The following is a 10,786-nucleotide window of genomic DNA, read 5'->3' on the forward strand; positions in this document are numbered from 1 at the left end:
CAAACACCTATGCTCATCTAAAGACTTCACCAAAAGAGTAAAAAGACCACTTACAGATTGGGAAAAAATTTTCAGCTATGACATGTCCGACCAGCGCCTGATCTCTAAAGTCTACTGTCCGACCAGCGCCTGATCTCTAAAGTCTATGTGATTCTGTTAAAACTCAACCACAAAAAGACAAACAACCCAATCAAGAAGTGGGCAAAGGATATGAACACGCACTTCACTAAAGAAGATATTCAGGCAGCTAACAGATACATGAGAAAATGCTCTCGATCATTAGCCATTGACCATTAGAGAAATGCAAATTAAAACTACGATGAGATTCCATCTCACTCCAACAAGGCTGGCATTAATCCAAAAAACACAAAATAATAAATGTTGGAGAGACTGTGGAGAGATTGGAACTCTTATACACTGCTGGTGGGAATGTAAAATGGTACAACCACTTTGGAAATCTATCTGGCGTTTTCTTAAAAAGTTAGAACTAGAACTACCATACAACCCAGAAATCCCACCCCTCGGAATATACCCTAGAGAAATAAGAGCCTTTACAAGAAAAGATATATGCACACCCATGTTTATTGCAGCACTGTTTACAATAGCAAAAAGCTGGAAGCAACCAAGGTGTCCATCAACGGATGAATGGTTAAATAAATTGTGGTATATTCACACAATGGAATACTACGCATCGATAAAGAACAGTGACGAATCTGTGAAACATTTCATAACGTGGAGGAACCTGGAAGGCATTATGCTGAGTGAAATTAGTCAGATGCAAATGGACAAATATTGTATAAGACCACTATTATAAGATCTTGAGAAATAGTATAAACTGAGAAGAACACATTCTTATGTGGTTACGAGAGGGGGCAGGGAGGGAGGGTGGGAGAGGGTTTTTTACTGATTAGTTAGTAGATAAGAACTACTTTAGGTGAAGGGAAGGAAAATACTCAATACGTGGAAGGTCAGCTCAACTGGACTGGACCAAAAGTAAAGAAGTTTCCAGGATAAACTGAATGCTTCGAAGATCAGCAGAGCAAGGGCGGGGGTTTGGGGACTACGGCTTAAGGGGGACTTCTAAGTCAATTGGCAAAATAAATTCTATTATGAAAACATTCTGCATCCCACTTTGAAGTGTGGCGTCTGGGGTCTTAAATGCTAACAAGTGGCCATCTAAGATGCATCAATTGGTCTCAACCCACCTGGAGCAAAGGAGAATGAAGAACACCAAGGTCACATGGTAACTATGAGTCCAAGAGACAGAAAGGGCCACATGAACCAGAGACTTACATCATCCTGAGACCAGAAGAACTAGATGGTGCCCGGCCACAAGCAATGACTGCCCTGACAGGGAGCACAACAGAGAACCCCTGAGGGAGCAGGAGATCAGTGGGATGCAGACCCCAAATTCTCATAAAAAGACCCGGCTTAATGGTCTGACTGAGACTAGAAGAATCCTGGTGGTCATGGTCCATGGCCCAGGACAGGAACCATTCCCGAAGACAACTCATCAGACATGGAAGGGACTGGACAGTGGGTTGGAGAGAGATGCTGATGAAGAGTGAGCTACTTGTATCAGGTGGACACTTGAGACTGTGTTTGCATCTCCTGTCTGGAGTGGAGATGGGAAGGTAGAGAGGGTTAGAAACTGGCAAAACGGTCACAAAAGGAGAGACTGGAAGGAGGGAGGGGGCTGACTCATTGGGGGAAAGTAAAAGGGAGTATGTAGTAAGGTGTATATAAGTTTATATGTGACTGACTTGATTTGTTAACTTTCACTTAAGGCACAATAAAAATTATTTTAGAAAAAAAACGGGGAAAGAAAGACTGACTGTGGAGGAAGCCGTATATACTAGAAAACCAAAACCAAACCAAACCCAGTGCCGTCGAGTCGATTCCGACTCATAGCGACCCTATAGGACAGAGTAGAACTGCCCTGTACTTTCCAAGGAGTGCCTGGCTGATTCGAACTGACGACCCTTTGGTTAGCAGCCGTAGCACTTAACCACTACGCCACCAGGGTTTCCGTATATACTACCCAGTGCCCTCAAGTCGATTCCGTATATACTAGAGAATAGCAAATTTTACATTTATACCTAAAAAAAAAGAAAAGAAAAAACCTGCAATAGAATCACAACTCAGTTAATTATAGGATACACCATGTTTCATGGCAATTTATTTAAAAGGATCCAGAAATTTCAGTCGATGTGCTAGGCAACAATAGCCCGCCAGCCAGTCTCAGAACCAGGGTGTAAGGACTAGTGAAGCCACGTGTGGAGTCTTAGCACCTGCCATAGCAGACAGGACCTTTCAAAACGGTTGCTGACAAACCAGTGAAAGCTAGGAGGGTGGTGAGGGTCTGCTTCATTAACCTATGAATGAGTGAGTGATTAGCTCTTGAGGAAACTGGGACAATTAGAAGAAAATATTCAATCCGCTGGGTTATGAACGCCAGAATGGCCTGTGAAATGCAAATCATCATAGGAAGGAGACTAGAAATAAAGCCAAAAAACCTATGGATTCCTGTGTGTGATTCTCATAAATGTATTTCAGGAAAGATATTCATAGATGTTTTCAGATATCTGATGGTTCATCACTCGGAAAAAAAAAAATGGGTAGTTTTATTCTCTGCAGCCCTGGAGGCAGAAAAAGCACCAATTATTGGAAGTTCCAGGGAAACAGGTTTCAGTTTAAGATGGGAAAGAACTTTCCCATTAGTTCACGCTGAAATAGCTGTCTTGCAAATTAATGAACTTCTACTCCCTGAGATTGTTCAAGCAGGTGAGGTGACTATCCCAGAGATGGCGGAAACATGGCTCCAGCTTGGCCAGAGGCAGCACTAGATGTCCTCTGAAACTCTGATTCTGATTCAGTCAGACTGCCTGCCGCCACGCCTCTAAAACAAGTTAAAATTGAAAACAGGAAAATGAGACGTATAGGATCGTAGGGATCTATACTAGGATTTATCATATTAAAATTTGTGCTAAATCTGGAAAAGGGAGAGGATACTAAACTTCATTTGGGAACGAAGTGCTAGGTAGACAGGTAAACGAGTTCTCACACAGTTTGTGAGTAGACAGAATTGACTTATAAGTGACTGAACAGGAAACTGATATTATACATTTGAGGCTAAATAGTCAAAACTATGAGTATCATGACCTCCAGGTATTAGTTAAGCTCAGAAAGAGATCCCTGAAGCTACCTGTCCAGTGTGTGGGCTCAATCAAGAGTGTCAATGAAATATTATTAGGAAGGGTTTTGGAAATTAAACAGAATCTTATCAACCATTATAAGAAACAAAAAAATGTCAGTCCTTACCCATGTATAGTTTGCTTATTGCACTTCAGGTGAAAAAGTGAGTTGAAGAAAGCCCAGGAAGAATGGCAGAACTGACCAAGAATAGTATCCAATTCCATAAGATCATGATAAGTGTGAATGTGGAGGGTGACCTTGGACTTGCTTATCAAATTCCTGAATGCTAATAACTGCAACCCTTGAAACTAAAAAATAAAACTAAAAAAAGGAATATTTATTGGCAGAAAGCCTTATTTTAATTACACACAGAGGTGAAATAAGACAGAGGTTAGAAACCAAATTGTAAAGCAAGAAGACATCCTGGAGACCATTTGTCCAAATCCTCACTTTATAAATAGGGAAATTGTCTCAAGAAAGGTTAGGTGTCTTGGCCAAGGCGACACAGGAAAATTCAGGTTACCTTTTTTAGTTCTTATTAATTCGACATTCATTAAATGTAAGCACTGACTCTGTGCCAGGCACTGTACGAAGTTCAGTCTTCCCTGCCATGTGATTAGATAAATCCATTAACGATGAATTTCTAAAGGGCTATTGATGGCACGTAGAAATCTAGGAGTATATCCTTTTTAACATTGACAGCATGAAAGACGGTTGAGCAGTCCTACAAAACATATCCTGATACAACTGTCTGACACTGAACAAAGGCCTGGATCCATCATTAGGTAGATTCACATTTGATTACTGTTATTTAGTGATCGCTGCCTCTAGAGGTGCCAAAAATGATGACATAAATACGTACCTTTTCAGATTATTTATGTGACAGCTCTTCATTTGCAGAAATAAACGAGTCAGTTATTCACCCCGAGGTGTCCCTTGGTTATGTGCAGTCATGGGAGCTGGCCTTAAAGGCAGGAAATGAGAAAACACTTGGTTTGGAGCCGTGTGTTATAGTCTTTTGATTAGATTGGACTATTAGTACACCGAGGAGTCCTGGTGACACGGTGGTTAAAGCACTTGGCTGCTAACTGACAGCTCAGCGGTTCAAACCCACGAGCTGCTCCACGGGAGAAAGCTGTGGCAGTCTGCTTCTGTGAACATTACAGCCTTGGAAACCCTGTGGGGCATTTCTGCTCTGTCCTATAGGGTCGCTATGAGTGGGTTCCGACTCGCAGCCAATGGGTTTGGTTTGGGGTATGAGTACACTGAAGCTCTGAAAGCTCGCAGGACTTTAAATGGATGAAGTTTACCACAACATGTCTTCTGCAGCTGGCATCCCATCCCCTGAATTTTTTCCTAGAACCTGTTGCTTCCATTGAACCAGTCTTTAGAAAAGGCTCATTGTTTCCGGATTTTACAAATTCAAACTTCATAAACATTCAAACTTTGAAGTACCTTTTACACTATGTTTTTTGTTTGTTTTTGAAGAATGCTTTAAATAACATTTAATAAAATTAATTAGATTACAGGAAAAATGTTTAATCTCATCCATAGAACCATTTTCCAAAATTTTAGAAGCATGTATCTTCCTATAGACAGTTGTTACACTGAGTATAAAATTGGTCCTGCCTGTTCTTTAGGGATCTTGAAAAATAAGCTTGGCATACTAAGTTGGCATAACTTAATTATTCCATAGGTCTTCTCAGGAGTGGTAGCAGAAACCTAATAAGCTTTTGAAATCTCAACATTTTACAGTAAATTTTTCTTTATAACTCATTTGGGAAGAGTGGGCTTACTCTTTCCACAAACATTTTTCAGCATCTACTATGTGTCATACCCTGAGTGGTGCAAACGGTTATTGCTCTCAAATGCCAACCGTAAGGCTGGAGGTTCAAGTCCACCCAGAGGCACCTCAGAAGGACCTGGCAATCTACTTCTGAAAAATCGGACATTGAAAACCCTATAGAATACGGTTCTGCTCTGACACACATAGGGTTGCCATGAGCCAGAATGGCTCAATGGCAACTTTTTTTTCCCCCCTATGTATCAGGCAAAGTGCTGGGCTGGAGATGCAAAGATGGGTAAGACACAGTCGTCACCTTCAAGGAAACGCCTTACTATATGTATTTGTTTTTCTCCACAGCATTTTCACTCCACCAGCAATATTGATGTAAATAGAAATAGGCTTGTCTTTTCTAACTTCAAGAGGAAAATATTTTATGGTAGCAATGAACTAGGATCCTTGAGATTTATTTTATGCACCTTGGTTTGGGACATTTGGGTTGTTTAAGAAATGTGTCATTTGAAGAACTCTTTTAGTTTTTTTTAGTTCATGTCGAAGAATTAAATTTTCAGAAGCAATAATTCAAAAGTCTTTATGCCATAAAAAGTGGGACAAATAAAGATTTAAACCCCATAAAACGCAGCTTTATAAAGCACAACTGTGTGAATAATTCTTGCAAAAACTTTACCTTTGCTTTAATTATTTGAGTAATTGCTGCAATTCTTTGTTACATATTAGTTGTATGCAAATGGCTACTGATTCAGGTCTGATAGATACACTTTGGAATAAAAATGGAGCTAACCAATGGAACATTATTCAGCCATAAAAAAGAATGAAGTTCTGACACATGCTACAATGTGGATGAACCTTGGAACTATTATGCTGAGTGAAATAAGTCAGACACAGAAAGACAAATGGCGTATGAGTCCACTTACATGAACTACCTAGAACAGGCAAATGCAGAGAGACAGAAAGCAGATCGGGGTCGCCAGGGCCTGGGGAGAGCGGGCAACGGAAGTCACTGCTCACAGGCACTGAGCCTCAGCTGAGGGTGATGGCAAATTTTGGGAACAGTGGTGACGGTTACACAACATTGTGAATGTAATTAATGCCACTGAGTTTTATACTCAAAAATGGTTAAAATGGCAAATTTTATGTTATATATATTTTACTATAATAAAATTTTCAAAAAATGGGTATACTTTGCTAATACAAATGTAATTTAATGTATTTTAATAACCATTAAAAATGGCCATTTGGAGATTTTTTTAATACACAATTTTATTAATTTTGTTGTTATTGTTGAGAATATACAGTGAAACATATACCAATTCAACAGTTTTTACACATACTATTTAGTGACATTCATTACATTCTTCGAGTTGTATAATCATTCTAACCCTCCTTTTCTGAGTTTTTCCTCCCTCATTAACATAAATTTGCTACCCCCTAAGGTTCCTATCTAATCTTTTGAGTTGCTATTGTCAGTTTGATCCTATATAAATAGCTCTTAAAAGAGCATAATGCTCAAGGCAGGCATTTTCTTTTCCTTTTTTTTTTTTTACTAGTTAGGCTAAACTATTGTTTGGTTTTAAGAAGACTTCACATGATATTTTTTAGTATAAGATTTAGAGATGGTATCAGGGCAATAGTTAGGGGTTCGTTCAACTTTCGTGGCTCCAGGAAGTGCCAAGTCCATGAGAATTTTCAATTCTGTTCTACATTTTCCCCCTTTTGGTTAGAATTCTTCTATAGATCTTTGATCAAAATGTTCAGTAATGGTAGCCTGGTACCATCCAGTAAGTACTTCTGGTCTCATGGCAAAGGAGACAGTTGTTCATGGAGACAACTAGCCATACATTGGCACTTGGAGATTTTGAGGTGGTCTATATCCAACCAAGCAGCTCTGGTGGCACATGGTTAAGCTCTCAGCTGCTAACCTAAAGGTCCGAGGTTCAAACCCACCAGCCACTCCACAGGAGAAAGATGTGGCAGTCTGCTTCTGTAAAGATTTACAGCCTTGGAAACCCTATGGAGCAGTTCTACTCTGTCCTACAGGGCCACTATGAGTCAAAAATCCATTAGATGGCAATGGGTTTTTGGTCTTATATCTAACCAATACAGTGTTTCCCAAAGTATGTTCCACAGAACACCGTTTTTGGAGGATGTTAAAAGATATTATGCAAAAAAGAATCCAAGAGTCAAAACACATTTGGAAACATTGTGTCTATTTACTACAGGCTTCTGGAGAGCCAGGCGGGTGACCTGCCATGAGGACTTTTACTCTGCTGATGTGCATTGTGACTCTTCCCAGAGGAAAAGCAAGTGCACAGAGTCCCCTGAAAGTCTCATCAGAGAGTGTTTTTCCTTAGGAACAGGGTGCTGGGCAACACTTTGGCAAATACTGATCTAGCAAATTTAGGACGGAAACAACTGATGCTGTAACTCATTTCTGCATTTCAAAGGAGGCCACAAAAGAAAATAAAATTGATTGAGCATTAACTATGTGCCAGGCTCTGTTCTAAGAATTTTACATGTATTTGTTTGCTCATTTAACATTTCAAACAACTTATGAGTACACAAACAAAACCAGTTGCTGTTGAGTTGATTCCTACTCCTGGTGACCCATGTGTGTCAGAGTAGAACTGCACTTCAAAGGGTTTTCATGGCTGTGACCTTTTGGAAGCATATCACCAGGTCTTTCTTCTAAGGTGCCTCTGGGTGGGTTCAAATCACCAACCTTTCGGTTAGCAGCCAATCACTTAACCGTTTGCACCACCCAGGGAGCCAAGGTGGGTACCAAAAAAAAAAAAACCAAACCTATTGCCGTCGAGTCGATTTTGACTCAAAGCGACCCTACGGGACAGAATAAAACTGCCCCATAGAGTTTCCAAGGAGTGCCTGGGGGGTTCCAACTACTGATCTTTTGGGTTGGCAGCCGTAGCACTTAAACACTACGCCACCAGGGTTTCTGAGATGGGTACAAAACCCCCAAAAAACAAACCCAGTGCCGTCGAGTTGCTTCTGACTCATAGTGACCCTATAGGACAGAGTAGAACTGCCCCATGGAGTTTCCAAGGAGTGCCTGGCGGATTTGAACTGCCAACCCTTTGGTTATCACCCATAGCACTTAACCACTAGCCACCAGGGTTTCCCGAGATGGGTACAGTCACCTTCATTTTATAGATACAGAAACCATCCAGGGCCATGTGGCCAGCCAGGAAGTGGCAGACAAGCATGGTGGTCTCTAGCACACAAACTCTTCTTAATCACTCCACTCTGCAGCATTTCTATGATCAGTTACAGGTCTAACATTCTCATACTTGTCTTTTCTTGCACCAGTGTTACCTGATTTCATTATCGTAGCTTTGTAGAATGTTTTCATGCTCTGTAGGGCTCCTACCACCTCTGTACTCTTCTTTCCTGAGATTCTGATAGCTGCTTTCACTTGCTTCTTCTTCCAAATGAGGCTCTGGTGGTACAGCAGTTAAGCACTAAGGCTGCTGACCAAAAGGTTGGCAGTTTAAATCCACTAGCTGTTCCTTGGAAACTCTATGGGGCAGTTTTACTCTGTCCTATCACAATAAGGGTTGTTGTTGTTGGGGGGGGTTATTCTTTTAAATAGCCTGTAGAATAATTTTGTCAAGTTCAAAAAATGAAATTAAAATTCCATTGGGACTTTAATTAGGATTGTGTTAAAACTTTAATATGGGAAGAATTGACATTTTATGATATTCAACCTTCCCATCCGGGAGTTTGACTCCTGTCAGTCTGCTTTCATTTGTCTCAGGCAGTTTTATGGTTTTCTTTAAGTGCATTTTACCCAGCTCAGACTTTTTTTGGGGGTAGGTGCTTCCCCTCCCAAACCATCAAAGCCTCCTGCACAGGCCACCCCTGACTTTGCTGCCTCTTCTCCTCTCTCCATCCCTTCAAAGAGTTTTGAAGTCTTACTCTGCTATTTTATGTCTTATTTTCGCTGCTTTAAAACTTGTTTATTTATACCCCCAGAAATCCTCCAGCAAAGCCAAACCTCTCAACACCTTCCTTTACCTCTATCAATGCACGGTCTATAGCAGACCCCACTCCTCCTTGGTGCTGGCCCACCCACCCCATTTCACAGTACCCCCACCCCCTAGCCAGGCTTCGTGTGCTCTGCTTGCACAGAAGGCAAGAGAATGCAGCCGTGGAAGGCTGCCCCCTTTACATCTGGCCCTGCCCACCCCCTTTGAGGCTTCTTCTCCCACTTCTTCCCCTCACCAAGTAAGGTGAGGGCTGTGTCCCAAATAACCCTGCTTCCTCGACTCCAAGGTACTTCCCGGCCCACAAGGTGGGGTCCCTGGGCAACGTTTCATTCTGTTGTACAGAAGGTCTCCATGAGCTGGAGTTAACTTGGCAGCAGCTGTCTATCTATATGTTTATAAAATCATAAATATATCTACCTATGCATATAAAATTGTTAATACCAGGCTATTTTTGGTGGCACAATGAGGGGTATTCTCTATTCTTCATTCTTTTCTACATTTCTTAGTTGTTTGTAATGAGCTATCTTGCTCCTTATGTATTTCCAGTCTTTTCTATTCAGCTTTTAGTAATCTGTCTTAACAAATATGTTCCAGAACATATCTCTCAGTGGTTTTTATAATGACGCTTAACATTTATATTCACACATTTATTTGAACTAATTTAAACTGTAAATGAAATTCAGACATCTTCTTGTTACTGCCGAGGGAATGGAGGGCCTCCGGACTCAATGGGTCCTTGTATTTCTCTTGTAAGAATACACAGAGGAGGCAATTTTGGGCTCAGCTCTAACAGGTTTATTTTACTTGTGACAAGTAGAAGGAGTCAGTGGGGGCTTATGCCTCTCCAAAAGACTGACTTGGAAAGGGAAGGCAAACCTAGGGCTTATATGGGTTTGGTGGGGACAATAGAGTAATGAATATTTAGTAGGTTTCTTTCAACGGGTGGATACTCCTCAGAATGGCGGTGCATACTAAATTAGGTTGCGCTCACATCTAGAATCTAAGATGGAACCCACTGATATTCAAGATGGAGTCCTCTCGACAGCCCTTGGCATCACTTATTGCGGGATATAGCACAAGCGCACTTGATCTTTGGCGCTACATCGCCATCTTCGCTGGGCTAAGAAAGGTTAAACAGCGGTCACACCTTGTTCTTCTGTGTATGTGGAGCCTGTAAAGGGGGAGGGGACTAGGAAAACACTAAGAAGGAGATAGTAATTCACGGATTGTTTCAACCTTATCTCTTGTTGACAGGATGTGATTCCTGTTTTCCCAACTTCTAGACGGTAATCTTTTAACAGCTGTTTTTGTTCCGCCAGCACAGTAACCCTATCTGTCTCATTTTGACTGCAAGTAAGTCTGATTTACTGAGGACAGGACTTTGCCAACTAGATTATAGAGTGAATATTTTCCAAAAAATTGAATGAGCAGACTTAAAAGTTTTGACAAAAAGAATATTTAAAACATGTGGTAAGATAAAAATAGTTTTACCAAAAATATTGAGCTGGCAAAAGTCTATTGAAATTAATATTTCAAATTTCCAAACTCTTTATGGATATAAGGAATTAAATAAGATGCACCTCAGTGAAAAAATAACAGAAATAATCAATAGACATTTATTAAATCTTGGAGAGACCTTTTTGGTCTTCTTTCCAGAAACCGAGGAAAGGAGTGGCTCTAATGTCTTGGTAAAAAATCCTTTTACACATCAGGTGGCTTTGGAGTCTTTGCTTTTAACACAATTAAGGAGGACCCACTCAAAATGTCAAATGATAAAAACTAGTTT

This window comes from Elephas maximus, chromosome 14, assembly GCF_024166365.1.
Source record: "Elephas maximus indicus isolate mEleMax1 chromosome 14, mEleMax1 primary haplotype, whole genome shotgun sequence".
NCBI lineage: Eukaryota > Metazoa > Chordata > Mammalia > Proboscidea > Elephantidae > Elephas > Elephas maximus.